General features: G+C 36.4%; 1 pseudogene; it reads left to right on the top strand.

The window, feature by feature from the left end:
• The window catches only part of LOC131860376 (alpha-N-acetylglucosaminidase-like), a 302,730-nt pseudogene that overhangs the window by 66,873 nt on the left and 219,307 nt on the right, over positions 1 to 16,550 (top strand).

Genomic DNA, 16,550 nt, shown 5'->3' with positions numbered 1-16,550 from the left:
GAATAGATTATTCCAGTCTTTGAGCTATTATCTTTTATTCATTGTAAATTTTAGTATAGCAAAGGGTAGATAGGACTTCCAATAGTCAAGTCTTTGAGCTTGATATTGCTGTCCCGTCCCGAAGGAAGTGACGGAAGTCTTTGCGCTTTCAGGAAACTTCATTTCCTTTCTCTCATTTCACTTGAAAGTAATTACTGCTGTTCATATTCAATCGCTATCCTTTTCTGTGAAGAGAAAAGGATATTGTCTTTCTTGAAGAAAGAAGGAAGACTGCTGTCCCATCCTATTTTTATTTCAGTTTTAGTTAGATAGGGGGAGCCTTCCCTTAATTAGGAGAGTTTTTACTCGTGTGCTGTGGTTGAAACCACAATTTTGTATATTTCCCCTAAGTGTACAAAATTTTCAACCAACAGGGTGCGAGCACCAACCGTTGCATCGCAACTACCATCCCTCGGTTGTCACTAACCAAAACAATTACAACTTACAACTTAATTAACTAGTTTTATTTGCTTACAATATTGCCACTAACAATAGTTTGGGGAATTAATTGGCAAAATAAAAGTATAAGATTTTTTCAAAGATCGGATTTACAAAAAGACGTAAAAAATTGCAAAAAAACAATCAAAAACTACTGTTTTTTATATTTTAGGGCATTTCCATAGCATAGAGATATTGTAGGCAAATAAAATAGACACTTGAACACATGAATTGTAGGAAATAGATTTTTCGTTGTTTATATTCATATCACTAATTACGTTGCACAAAATATTCTACACCATAAATAATATCTAGATGGTGATAGATGTCAAAATGTCAATTACAATATAGTTTGTGACTTTGAACAAAGTCAACTTGTAAACTAAGTACAAAATTCCAAAATATCAAATGTAGGCAATGACATGCTAGAGGGCAAGAGGCCCTGATGATGAAGATCCTGGGTGATAGCCTATCCTAATTCGTTCAAACCATTGAGGACCAAAGTTGGCTTGCCTCATGATATCAAAATCTTCAGCGGATGATCAACAACAACATAATCATCATCAACAACATCATCATCATTATTAGCATCATCAACAACAATCAACTCACACTCTGGATATATCTAATCGAGGTCAATTGGCAAGCCATCCTCAATAGTTCCTGATTTTGCCCATGTAGAAATTAGTGTTTCCCTTACAAGTGAAAAACACAATGAATAGTGAAAACAATTTCAAAAACTACGTGTGAAAAGGTGTAAAAAGCTTCAAATTGTTTTCTTAGAAGGGCAAGGCCAGGCATAAAAGAGGCCCTAAATCTTCATGGAGAGAGGAAGTTGAGTGGATGCAGTAGATAAACACAAGTAAATTTAAATCCATGTTGAAGAATTGCACATTAGAATATTCAAGTCAATTACAGATCATGGTCCTTTTTGAAGCACACTAGGGAAATATGTTGTAGTGATGCTAATCTGCCACTAACATTTTTTTGAGAGCTACCATTTACACATTCTTGAGATAGCTATCACTAAATCATTGAGCAAGACTGGAGGACAAATGGAATCAGATGAACTCTACAAAACCCATAAAGGCCGCATAAACATAATCTAAGGTATCTACAAAGCTCACAAAGGCTGCATGTATTCCAACCATAACATATATATAATAAATAATAGTACGATTGACATAAAGTGTGATTGTTATTGATAACTGGAATACTGTCAATAAATTTAATCATATTGTTATTGTCTACAAAGTTAATCATATTATTGACAGTATGATTAAATAACAGTCGAACAAAATGATTATTCACTGGAATACTGTCAATATATTTAATCATACTGTTATTGACACAAAGTATGATTGTTATTTAATCATACATGCTAATATATATATATATATATATATATATATATATTATTGACAGTATGATTAAAAACAGTCGAACAAAATGATTATTCACTGTTAATGCATTTCCAATGAATGAAGTCCAGTATAAGACAACAAAACATTTTAGGACTTAAAGAATCGAAGATTAGCAAACAGAATGATTATTGCAGGATAGTTAAAAGTTAGAAGTTTAGCCAATAAATGCATTTGAAAATGATAGACAACCTTCTATGAATCCTTAGTCACAAAATTCTACCCGCTGAAAAGACAGACACGAAAAATGAATGAAGACCAACCTCTGCTGCCGCTATGCCAAGTTGTGAAACTACTGCTGCTCCCTTGCCGAATTGGATGCGTTCATAGCCCCCCCTCCCCGCGATGCGATTTATGCATATATGGCGTTGCGCGACATGATTTATGCTATTTTTCGTGGCTTTTCATTAACATTTTTGCGGGTTAATTTGCACTTTTAAGGTTTTTGTGCGATTAATCATGTTTTTTCACGATTTTTCCCCGATTAAACCTGGAAAAAAACGTTGATGGTTTTTTTTCACGATTTTTTGGGGGTTTTGATTGCCGTCAGCGTCGACTCCCAATTAATCGGGTATAATCGCGATTTTTTGACGATTAATGCTTCTATGCATCATACTATTATGTGTACATGTATGCAACACCCTGTTTTGCTGATTGTTTCAGTTTTCTTGCTAATATGTAGCTGGTAAAATGAAGGTTTGATAGTTAAGTTCAAATATTCATGTTACTTTGGGATTCAATTTAACTGTTTCAATTTTTTTCAAGAATTATTAAAAGTCTTCTAAAGCCAATTTCATTATGGTCTTTGAAACTTGATCTGCTTTATGCTAATACTAGGATTGTGGCCTTAATAGAGCAATATGTACCATCTGACCTATGTTTCTTTGTTGGTTTTTGAAGTTTTACCTGCATTTTCTGGAAATGTTCCTTCGGCACTACAACTTGCATTTCCTTCAGCAAAAATATCTAGATTGGGCAACTGGTAACTTCTCTTCCGTCTGTGGTAGATTGTAATTAACAAAATTTCAGACCTTTATAAGCACTGCAATGAAGCTTTTAAAGATGTGATTGTTCATTGTATATGTGGATTGTTGAAACAAAAAGACCAAATACTCTATGTTTCATTTGGGCATCATTGAAAGTTATCTATTATTTTACAGAGAATAATCTTAATTTTTGACAAGAGTATGTAGATAATCATCATAAATATTTGGAACTATATCTAGGACCACAACAATAGTTAACAACATTCAAGTTTTCTTCTATTGCAAATTTGTAAACTATGCTACATGATTTTAATTTCCTTTACAATCAAAGAAAACCATAAAGCTGTATTCTCTTCAATCTGGAATATTAATCTACTGTTGTTCCATTTCTTTTTACATCAACTTATCTTGGAAATTGTTATCAAACCTTGATAGTACTTTTTTTGTGGAGGAATGGATACATGGCACTAGTGGTAGTTTATAAATCAACTACGTGATTCTTTTTGAAATATGGTTCAAGCCTCATATAGACATAACTACATAGTCTACTCTAATAATAGGAACTAATAATCTGAAGTCAAGGGTTGGAAATTGTGACCTGTCCCTTTCCAAGTCAAGTTGCGCTATAAGCTTGCACATATAATATCAAAATTGACCGTATTGATATTTGTGTAATAGTCACTAGAATATTTCGTATCACAATTTGTCACAGAGATAGTAAGCATTCTATTACTTTGAGAGATTCTCTTACCATATGTAGTGAGAATCCCACCTTTGAATTGATTTCTCTAACGAGACCAAAGAAACGGGACTCGGACTCGGCTAGGCTGACTCGGACTCGGACTCGGACTCGGGACACGGCATCAGACTCGGCTCCAGACTCGGCTGGACTCGGGAAAGTGAAAAACTCAAGAAATTTAGAGATTTTTAAAGATTTAAAACTTGTTTCAAACACCCTTTATTGAATACACCTTAATAAACTCGGCTCATTTGATTACATACACAAGTATACATCAATCACATAAGCATAAACGCAAATTGTAGCTGAAGAAAATAACAAACATGGATATATAAGTATTGTCAAATGTATACAATATTACAAAACTCAGGGAATAAAAAATCCATGTCATCATATGATCATCATCAAATGTTTCATACAAATACTAAAGGTAAATAGTAAATACTAAATACAACTACAAGTGTACAAGCCTATGGCTCAGAGGGATGTGCACCCTCTCGCCCTGGCCCCCTGCGAAGGCGTTTAAAGTAGGTCCTGGATGATTCAGCAGCCATAGTTGCTCCCCGTGACACCATGCCATGCTCACCAACATTAGGAACAACTGTGTCATGCTCACCAACATCAGGAACAGTTGTGTCACTCTGAGTCTCAGTATTTCCTGTCTCTGCTCGTGCTCTTTGCTCCTCCTCTCTGCCATGGCTACAGCCTCAGCCTCTATATCTACCTGGTCGATCCAATCAATGTCATCATCATTGAATACAGCTGTAGGAGTCCTAGAAGTTGTCTGATTCTCATTGGCCCACTCTGCTTCAAGATCAACCTCATCTAGAATGATAGGAGACATGTCAACTATTGCATTCTTTGTCATTCTTAGGCGGAGGTTGTAGTGAACAAAGACGAGATCATTCATCTTCTCCATAGATAATCTATTGCGCCTCTTGGAGTGTATGTGCTCAAACATACTCCAATTGCACTCACAACCTAATGCGCTGCATGGTTGGCTCAAGATGCGAATGGCCAACTTCTGAATATTTGGTGTCTCTGGGCCAAAAAAGTTCCACCAATGCTCTGAGTTTGAAATGAGAAAAATAAATAAAATCAGTCTCACTCATGAACTCATTTAACAAGTTACAATATAGTATTGAATAAAACTAAAATTAAGCCTTACAATTTATTTTTACCTGGCATCATAGTTGTCCTACCGTCTTTGGCGATAGGACGAGAAAAGGTCTCCCCTTGTGCATCTGAGAACAACTGTAGCTCTCGAAAAAGGTCTATCTAAGAAGTACCAGTAGGTCCCATCTTCTCCATGATTGCATATAGCCCATTAAGGACCTCCACATTAGCCTTGAAGAAGGGCTAAAACGGAATGCCGGATTCAGATAATAGGCTGCCGCATGGATGGGCCTATGAAGCTGATGATGTCATCTCCTATCAATGATCTCCCAAATGGGACCATATTTTCTCTCATCTCGTCTATAGACGAATCTGATGGCCTCCTTCGCCCTATCCATGCCCTCATATATATAGCCCATTGCGGGCTTATCTCCATCCGCAACTCGCAACAAAACCACCAAGGGCTTAACAAACTGCAAAATTGAAAATATTGTGTAATTTAGAAAAATGAGCAAAGAAGAGAATACATATAATAAGTTATAAAACATGAAGTTAAATTGTAGAATTTATAAAAAAATTACCTTCACTATCTCATCACAAGGGACCCAAAAGCCTTGCTCATCAAAAATGCAGTCTGCCATATCTTTCCCTGCAGGGGTGGTAGCATAGGATGAGGAAGACCACTCCTCACCAACAATCATACGTCTCAAGGCAGACTTAGACCTAAGCATGGACTGCAATGTGAGGAAGTTTGTGGCAAATCTTGTGATTCCTGGACGAGATAACTCCTTCTACTCTGTGTATTGTCTCATAAGAGCCAACACCCATGAATGATTATATACAAATTTGCAGACATTTCTTGCCCTTTCTACACATCTCTTGACCCATGGGATTTTTCCAATATCCTCCAACATGAGGTCAATGCAATGAGAAGCACATGGAGTCCGAGGTACAAACTACAAGATAGTAATTAATTTGCAAACAAAATTAGTTTGTAATCAAAAGTTTACCCGTAGCAACATAATTTGCTGCATTGTCGGTCACCACCTGTACCACGTTCTCCTCACCCACATCTTCAATCACCTCCTCTATCTGCTCACATAGGTAGGTGGCATTCTTGCAATGGGCGGAGGCATCAATGGACTTGATGAAAACGGTGCCCCCTGAAATTAAAAAATAAAGCTAGGTCAATGATCATTCAATAAACCATTCGATAAAAAATAAAAAATTAAAGACTATATGAAACTAAAATTAATCAATCACTTGTGGAAGAAACAAGAAAATTAAGGAGAGTTCTATTTCTCCTATCCGTCCAACTATCAGTCATGATGGTGCAACCTTTAGTGCTCCATATCTGGCGTTGTTCATCTAAATCCTTCTTCACATCATCCATCATTTGAGACAAAATGGGTCCCCTCAAATCACTCTCACTAGGGGCTTTGAACCCCGCCCCGCATATGGTAATGGCATCAACCATTTGTTGCCAATAAGGAGACCTGTCGCAAAGAAACTCAATGAGATAAGTTAAGTATAAAAATTAAAACAATTAAAGTTATCAAACATAAAAGTTAGTAAAACATTCACCTGGCTACAAAGAATGGAATACAGCTGTAGCTCCAAAACCTGCCAACTGCCATTTTAGCAGCATCATGGACCTCCTTGTTCCAACCCATGCCCTCAAGCGACGGTTGGGACCCAAGAGTAGTGCGAGGCACAAAGAAGGAATCCAACCTAGATTTACGAATCCTAGGTCCAATGGTAGCACTCCCACTACAACTACTAGTGCTAGGAGCATGAGAAGTGGCAGTGGCACCGCCACTTATAGAAGTAGAAGCAGAAACAGAAGCACCAACAATAGAAAATTGAGTGGCACGATATGGAGGTAAGGAAGAAGGGCCTCCAACACAACCTAACTGTGTCCCTCTTCCTAAAACTGTCTCTCTCCCAATGGCCGCTCGATCCTCCTTTTGTTTCTTTTTCCTTTCAATCTCCTCAACCATTACATAACATTCACGTATGGCCTCAGGGACTGCTTTTAGGCATGGTTCGGCATCATGTCCACGCACACTAGCAATATGGTATTTCAACCTATATATACCTCCATGGAATATTGTTTTGCAAAACATACATTTTGTTTGCCCCTTTCCTTGCCCTCGAAAATCCTCATGATATTTCCAAGCAGGGTCTTTTCTAATGGGGGGTCTAGAAGCTGAAGTAGACATTTTAGGATAGTTTTGTGAAACTTGAAGTTGAGGCAAATAATAAAGTGAAGTTTGCTGCAATAAAACATTACAAATACAAAATAAAATTAATACATATTACATACATTCAAAAAAACTAAAGTAGGGTTTGTCAAACCCTATTTTAAATAAAAAAGAAATTTACAAACCCTACATAGTACAACACTACAACTACATACAAACATACAAAAAATTTTGAAAGATGTAAAACTTTCAAAATAAATGAATAGAAAATGGAATTTTTGCATACAAGAAACAAACTAATCTTCAAAAAAACAACCATACCTCTTACAACAAGCTTGAAATGAGCTGCAAAGTCTTCCTATCCAACTCTTGATGCACCAAATCGAAACACAATGCAGCTCCAATGTGACAAATTGAAGAAAACTTGAGCTTCCTCCTTGCTGGTTTTTCTTCTATGCACCCTTGTTTTTTCTTTCCAACTCACTTTACTCCTCTTTTTTTTGCAAGTGAATGAAATGAAAGTCACTTTTAGGGATAGAAGATAATTAACATAAAAAAACGGACTTAAAAAAACTTTGCAAACTAATTTTTTTTTGTGTTTTAAAGTTGTCTTGACGTCGGCCGAGTCCGGGGCTCAGGACTCGCCGAGTTTGGCAAGTTTGGGCCAAACTCGCCAACTCGGCGAGTCTGGTGATTTTACTTGCCAAACTCGGACGAGTCCGAGTCCAAGCCCCTGGGACTTGCTGGGCTTGACTCGGACTCGGACTCGCCAAGTCTGGGCGAGTCCCATTTCTCTGAACGAGACTACTCTTTAGAACCTTTTTTGTAAATCCAACCAAATCTAAGTTAAGTGTGTTCCACTATCTCCATTACTTTTCAAAAACACATATCTATTTTGTTTAGGGTTATGTGAACTCTAGCTGCCACCAATTTTGTAAAATTAACACCCATCTTAATTTTAGTGTGCATGCGAAACAATTGGGCTGTGAAGATAAATATGAAAACAGGAGTAGAACAGGATAAATTCAGAGTTGCTGGATGCTTCCCTGTAATGTCCCCATTTTTGGGTTCTCTTGCTTTGTAGTTGGCTTTGTCTTTCTAGGTGTGTGTCAGCTATATTAGAGTAGCTGTTTAATATTACCAGCAAGTTTAGATAGCCTAGAGGATTTAGAGGGCACTTTTTGAGTTTATTTCCAGCTTTTGGTGTGATCATTTATAGAAAGTCACCTAATCAGGTCCAATTATGATTAGTCATTGTCAGTATCACTTCTCTGCAGTAAGTTTTTGATTCTGATGCATTTTGACCATTTCCGCAACTTGGGTTAATATTAAGCTCTATTTAATTAATTTTACCAAGGTTGCCATTTTAATTAAAATAATTTGATGGGCACCTCAGCATTATAGTTCTAACACAAGATACTTGTGTGCTCATCACAAGATTGGTTGGTAATTTCAAATTTGTTAATGGTGTTCGTTAAGGTTTCAACTTTCTTTCGAGGACCTATCATTTTTAGAATGATGGAGCAAATCTGAGCACATTAGAGTCACTGAGAGGAGCTGATTGACATTTCAGTCTGGCTATTCTAGCTGTTACTTTTATCTAAGGATAGCTTTTCTTACATGGCCTCCTAGAAGGTTTCTCTTGGGTTGTGCTGTATTTAGCTCACAGCATTTGAATATTTCCTTGTTCCAGATGATCTATTTCAGGCAACATTGTATTTAGGTCTTGTTTCGATTGCAAGCAGATTTTTTTTAATTGAAAAACTTGTAGCAGTTTGCTTTTTATTTATCTTGAATAAGTTGCTTTACTAGAGGATAGAAAGCATTGTCAATTATAGGTAAGTGTTTTATGTAGAGTAAACGGATACACCCACACCCCTCTCCAAGCACGTGTACCACCATATCCTGTATGGATACAAATACAATACAACTCGGATATGCATCAGACACTATACCCACGCATGCTCCAAAAACACTAATTTTCCAGCCATGTCAAATGCTATGTGATTTGATTTTTAAAAAGAGTGACGTGAACCTTACTAACAAACTTAATTTAAAAAAATCTTCGTTCATGGCTTCATGCAATTTTTTTGTATTTTTTTTCTATTTCAATGACCCAGTTTTTTGGGTCTTGTTTCATCATTACAACTATACTTTTTTTTTTTTTCATTTTAATTTTTGCATAATTTTATATTTGTACTATATATATATATATATATATATCGATTGTTTATTTTTACTAAATTATTAATATTATTTTAATTTTTATTTACTTGTTTTATTATGGTTTATAATTTTTGATTAAAATTAAAAAAACTAAATGTAACAGTGAATTTTTATTTTTGAAGTTCAGATTATTATTGTTTATTTATTTCTTTATATTTGAATTTTAAAATTTTAATATATTTAAATATCTATTTTTCTTTTTTCGAATTAAATATCTGGTTTTTTTTTTTATTTACATTTAAATTTTACTTTATTTTATTTTAATTTAGATTAAAATGACATTATTGTTTATTGGAATTATAGGTCTTGGTTTGGATATGTTTTTGTGTATTGTAAATTGTTAAATCAACTTATAATTATTAATGTAGCATATATGTGTCTATATTACTTGTAAAGTAATGAAAATCTCCTCTAATAACTTAGAAAATTGTGTTAAATATATGTGTTTTTTTCATGAATGTTGTGTCTAGCCATACCATATTAGGGGTCTTTAAAAATGGTTGTATACGTATCTGTATCTATATCTACATACATGTCCATCCAACTTTGCTTTTTATATAATTAGATTGCAAACTAATAGTAATTTATGTCTACTTTCTATAAAATTGTTGTTCAATTTCAATTATGTGATTTTGTAATATTGTGAATTGAATGTAGTTTAGTATTTATTACAATGTTTGTATTGTACTGGTTATTTAATTGGATTTTGTGGCTTTGTATAAAAATCTCAATGGTTGGTTCTGTATGTTCCCTCTCTAAACCTAATCAGTTTGGTGACCGTCAGCCTATTCCTCGGGTTCCTGTAGGCTAATTTGGTTGGTTAGGGAACTTCACAGTTCTTAGAGCTGTTGCTAACTCATTTTTTTTGGCATTTCTTTTATGATTGAGATCTATTGTCAGTGAGATTTGTGGTGATGCTTTTAGAAGCATTTTTGGGCACCCGGTTTGTGCTCCACACTTCTTGGAATCCATTGCTATTTATATAAAGTCATCATTTTGGCCTCTGCCATGTTTCCTTGTCATTAGTTACATCTTGTTGCACTCAGTTTCGATTTCTGATGGCTTGGTGATGCATTTTGTAAGTCAAGGGAGTTATTTTAAATAAGCACTTAAGTTACAAGGTTTTAATTAAATATTAAGCGAAGTGTTTATTTTAAAATAAAGGTTACTTTATGTCAATTAAGAATGGGCACCTAGCGTGACATAAGTGATTTGTTTTGAAAAAAATTAATTTATTTTCTCAAAGGTGGGTGTTGGGATTAGTGAGGCATTTTATATTATTGTAAATGGTTTTTTTTGGTAATTGGTATATAAGGGAATTTTGGAGCTCTTTTGTGTCATGTTGAAGATTTTTGATTAGAAGATGCTGTTTGATTTTCTCTAAGAAACTTCTCAAGTACAAAAACCCTCTTGAAGGATATCATCCACAGTGGTGAAAGATCCTCTCTTGTTGATTTGTTGATAGATTCATTCAGAGTCTATGTTGATGCTTTATTGGTGGTCATTTGTTTGACGTTTTGGGTTTGGGTTTCAAAGAAAAATGAAAATCTTCATGGTGTTTTGAGTGGAGATTGAAGTCTTCCTTGGTGAATTTTGTGTAGGGTTTTATGTTATTATTTTGTGTGTTTATTCCTATGATTTGTAGGACTTATAGGATCGTACAACATCTAGAGGGCTCAAAAACCCACTTTTATCTAAGGCTAAAAGAGCTGACAAAATTTTATGGGTATTTATTTAATGGATTCTAAAGTGTTGGGAGATCAATTTGCAAGAAACTTTCAAGGCTTTTTACTTGAGTATTGATTTGCTAGGTGAAATCACTCCTTATAGCCAATCGTCGAAGTTGTTGGGTTGCAGTGAAAATTGTGCCAACGTTTTGGGGTGAGTTTGGAGCTATAATATCCTTTGAACCCTATAATGGGGACATTACATGGCTTATGACTTAGAGTTGCCGACGAGTATCAAGGTGCACAATGTTTTTCATGTGTCACACCTTAAGAAGGTGTTGGGGCATAATATAGTTCGCTCTTCCGAGTTGCCACCATTGGACGAGGAAGGGAAACTTCTTATTGTAGATGCTATTTTTGATTGTAGGGAGCATACTCTAAGGTGGAGGACTATTAAAGAGTACTTAGTTAAGTGGAATAACTTCCTAGTTAAGAATGATACTTGGGAGAGAGTAGATTTTATAGCATCCAGATTTGCAATTGCTTGGGGACAAGCAATTCTGGGGAGAGTGGACTATAATGTCCCTTCTCTAAACCTAGTTAGTTTAGTGACCATTAGCCTATTCCGCGAGCTCCCATAGGCTAATGTGGTTGGTTAGGGAAATCCACAGTTCTTCGAGCTAATGTAGCTCAATTCTTTTGGCATTTCTATTTGTGGCATTGAGCTCTATTGTTAGTAAGATTCACGACTACGCTTTCAAAAGCAACTCTTGGGCACCCAATTTGTGCTCCACACTTCTTGGAATTTATTTATATTTTTAAAAGCCACTATTTTGGCCTCTGCCATGTTTCCTTGTTATCAGTTACATCTTGGTGCACTCATTTTCAACTTTTGATGGTTTGATGATGCTTTGTATAAGTCAAGTAGGTTATTTTAAATAAATATTTTAAGTTATAAGGTTTTAATTAAATATCAGCTAAGTTTTTTTTTTAAATAAAGGTGACTTTATGTCCATTAAGGATGGGTACCTGTTGATGTGTTTTTCATGCACATGCGAACATAGAATAAAATAATTGAAGTATCTTATCCTCTCTTGAACAAAGTTTCCTCGAATGCTGAAGATTTTGCCTAAGGATCAATCGAGGCAACTCCAAGGTTCTGGTATGTAGGGTCTCTACGTGTGGATAAGCTCTTGTGGTATGATGTGATTATGCTAGAATCACAAGTTGACTTACGTTTGTATGCCTAAATGCTTGATTAGCTGGAACTTAAGTCCTAACTACTTGCTAGGAAATAAAGAAATATCAAAAGCATAAGGTTTATAGAACCTATTCTAGGACCTAGAATGTAAGAATATAGATGAACGACTAGGCGGAGTCCTACTGGGTTGGGTCTCTCCATCAGGTTGAACAATCCGACACTAACTTAGTGCAATCTTCTAAGGGATGCTTCGAATATGTTCAAATCGTTACACCATCAGACACTGATCACCATTCAAGTTAATGCACGAACCATAGACGCATAACAATTCGAGATTAAGCTCATTCAATGCCAGTTGACCACACAGGGTGCCCTTACAATTAGTAAGAGGCTAGTGGTATGGACTAGGTGGATTCCACACGAGTGCATTCAACAATTTTTCTCCATTCAATCTAATTATCTACCATCTAATATGAAGATTCAACAAGAAACCATGCACATTGCAAAGGGACGACATATTTCACCATATCTTCAATGAAAATGGAATCTTTCACAATTATGGCAACAATTTCTTGCCTTCTCCTCCTACTCTACTCTAACTTCTATTCTATTGACTATTAACTTATTGACTATTGGCTGTTCTAACCACTATTAACTAACTATTAACCTTTACAAATGAAGAGCCAAAGCTTTATATAGAGAGCTCTTTACATTTCAATGGCTCTGATTGATTTACAATCAATGGCTAGGATTTCAAGATGAAAACCCTAATTAGGGTTTGTTACAACAAAATCCTCTAGCCAATGATAAAATTGCATTCAATGGATGAGAACCAATAGGAAACAGGGGTAGGTACATCGGAGTTTGTGCCTTCGTGCATAAGCGTGATTCACTGAATCTGGACATGCTGATGTGGACCTTTCTCACTGGACGAGTAGTGACTGGGATGCCACCTTGTTTGGTACTTGCTCTGTGATGACCTTGGTCGATCCTCCATTGTCCTTGATGTACTTGATGAACGATGTACCCTTACTTGACTCTCTTGTGTTTGCCTATGAGATCCTCTTGAAGAGGTCTTCCTTTGACTTTGATGTCGAAATATCCTTCTTGAGATCCTCGTTCCAATCTCCCTCCAACCTGGTCCTTCTGATCTCTTTCTTTTCATGCTGCAAAACAAACAAATGAACATCAAACACATATGATATATAGCTTATAAAATCTCTTAATTTGATATAATCTCTGATTTTATGTGATTTGCAAGTTTGATAGGTGCAAGTTTAGGGGAGATTGTCCTTTGCTTGAGAAAATTTGCTCTTGCTATGATGAATTCAGTCCTTCCTTTGTTAAATTTGTTGCTGTTAGGATGTACTTGGCCACTTAAAGTGACTGAACTGCTTTAAGTATATATATAAAAAAATCTTCTTAGGAGGATCACTGATCTTCAAACTTTCCCTTTAGAGAACAAGGTCTGAGATTAAAAGTGTTGAATTTGTCTTGACCTGCCTCTATAAGACCTGAAATTTGCCTTTCCAATCACCAATTTGCCCAATAAAATCTGCCTTTGAAACTTGCCTTGATGAACTTCAGGTTGTGGAGATTGTTGTCTTGTAATTGACAAATCTGGAATTCACTCCTTTAACTGTTGGTGGATCTTGTTCTTTAAGTTCACTTTTTTGAATCAGGTCTAAGCTGGAGACATGTTGATCCTTTCTTGAGAATTCGCCTCTTGACTGCTGAAGTTCGCTCTTCAAATCTGATCTTGTTGGATTTAGCTCCTTCTAAAATTCACTCCACATCACCTAATGAAAATTCGCTTCTTGATCTGCTTTTTAAATTCGATCTAAAGAAGAAAGATTGGATGAATGATGAAATGACTAATGTGTGATCTTCCTTTATAGGCGCCTACATAGGGGTTTGCACCTTCTTGATGACAACCGACTTGTCCTAATGAATAAAATTAATTGCATCCCTTCCAAAGCTGGCCGACTTTCTCATTAGGAATTCAAAATTATTCTTGGCGCCAAAACGGTGAAATCAGTTTTATCAATGCATCAAATGTTTTGTAGGCCGACTTGCTTGCCTAGTCTTTCCTCCATTCTTTCAGCTTATATCATGAAGCACTATACCCTCTTCATAACTTCGCTCTTTTACCTTCAAGAGGTACATGTTCTTATACCATTTCACCTTGGTACCTTAGAGAGGGACACAAGCGATTTTTGAAAAATGATGAAGTTTTGTTATCATTTGATTATTCAATGGAGGCATGCTTAGTTGTTATGATCTTTAGGACATTTGACCACTTGAAATTACCTTGAAGAAATCCTTTAACGTGCTTTTATTAGAAAATTATTCACCATTAATGCATTTCGCTTTGGTACCTTAGAGAGGGACACAAGCGAATTTTGTTCCCAGCTGAATTCACACTCATTTCCTCCTTTATCTTGCCTTAGACTTGATTTCTTAATTCCTTTCTCACCATGATCAAGTCAATTCGCCTCCATCTTAGCTTATAACAAGATCTTCTTAGTGCATTAAGTGAGATAGGGGGTCCTTCTAAGAAGTTCACTCCTGTACCTTTGGAAGGGTCAGGAGCGAAATTCCTCCCTTTTTGATTCAATTCATCCCCCATTCAACTTTTGAATCCCTTTTTTACCATGATCAAGTCAATTTTCTCTCTCTTTTGCTCAAAATGACAACCATTCAATGTCTTTAGTGAGGAATTAGGTCCTTGGAAGGGTCAGGAGCGAATTTGAGGTATTAGGCTCAATTCATGCTTCACTCCTCATCACTTGCCTTAAATTGGACTTTTCCAACCCTCCTCTTTCATTCAATGTTCTAAATGAAGAGTGAAGTCTATCAAAGGAGTTCGCTTTGGTACCTTTGGAAGGTACATGACCCTCTAATAAAATTCGCTCCTGCACCTTTGGAAGGGTCAGGAGCGAATTTGTCAAGTTTGCACAAATTCTTTGCTTTTTTATCACTTCACTCTTTGCAATTCACTTCCAAGGCGTGGATGGGTTAACCTTCTTTTAAACAAACCAAGGGAACAAGGTTTATGATGTAAATTAGGAGCAAGAAGGGAGATCTAAGGAAATTCACTCCTGTACCTTTGGAAGGGTCAGAAGCAAATTCGAGGGATTAGTCTTAGATATCATTCAAACATTCATTCTTCACCCTCATTGACGTTGTTCTCACCTCACATCAAAGTCACTTTTAGGGGCTCACTTGCTCAAAATGCTTGATCAAAAACAAGTCTTGACGATTTCGCTTATGTACCTTAGAGAGGTACAAGGTCCTTAGGAAGTTTGCTCTTGTACCTTTGGAAGGGTCAAGAGCGAATTTTGCTTCTTGGCTCAAATTCCTCATGTTTTGATGTTCAGAATTGTTTCAACTCATTCACAAGGCCTAGATAGATCGTCCTCTCCTCAATCATGACTAGAAAGCAAGGGCAGTGGTCCAAGCTAAGACCTAGAGAGTGTTTCTAGGAGAATTCGCTCTTGTACCTTTGGAAGGGTCAGGAGCGAATTTGACCTTTAAGCTCAAATTCTCAATCTTTTCAAGGTTCAAGTGGATTCAGCTAGGTTTCAATTCATTCTCAAGGCATTAGCATTCCTTCCCTCTCTCACTCATGCCATGGGAACAAGATTTGTGGTCTAAAATTAGGCATAAAAGAGGATTTTAAGGAATTCACTCTTGTACCCTTGGAAGGGTCAGAAGCGAATTTGGCTTTAGGGCTCAAATTCATCTCATTTTCCTCATTCTATCATGCTGCAATTTACTTCCAAGGCACGTACAAATCAACTTCTCTTCCAATCATGCCATAGGAACAAAGATCTCAGTCCAAGCTAGGAGCAAATACGTGATTCTAAGGAATTCGCTCTTGTACCCTTGGAAGGGTCAAGAGCAAATTTTGCTTCAAAGCTCAAATCCTCCATGGTTCATCCTTTAGCTTGGTTTAAATGCACTTCAAAGGCGTGAACAAATCATCCTCTCTTCACTCAAAGCTTAAAAACACCAAATTGATCCAAATTAGAGGGAAGACGGGAGGTTATAGGAGAGTTCGCTCCTGTACCCTTGGAAGGGTCAGGAGCGAAATTCATGCTTGTGCTTAAATTCTCCAATTTCCTCTCAAACTCTCAAGTCTAGGGTGGCTCAAATTCATATTCAAGGGTGCGCTTAGGTTGATCTCCTTCCAATTTAAACCTTGAAAGTGAGATTTCATCCAAATGAGGAGAGCAAAAGGAGCCTAGGAAGATTTTGCTCTTGTACCTCTGGAAGGGTCAAGAGCGGAATTCACAATCCAACTCAAATTTTCCACTTTCCTCCAAGTTTTCACACTCAAGCTTCATGTTCTTTGCTCCTCGAAGGGTAAATGAGTGGAATTGGTATCAAACAAGGCTCTAGGATGAAGTCTCCTATCCAAATGAGGGCAAAAATTCTATACCAAGAAAGACGCTCTTGTACCTTTGGAAGGTACCAGAGCGAACTTGGTTCTTAACCTCTAAGTTCCTCA

The sequence above is a fragment of the Cryptomeria japonica genome, chromosome 11, assembly GCF_030272615.1.
Source record: "Cryptomeria japonica chromosome 11, Sugi_1.0, whole genome shotgun sequence".
Lineage (NCBI taxonomy): Eukaryota > Viridiplantae > Streptophyta > Pinopsida > Cupressales > Cupressaceae > Cryptomeria > Cryptomeria japonica.
The sequence above is the reverse complement of the archived record's forward strand: the minus strand, read 5'-3'. Positions and strand labels throughout refer to the sequence as shown.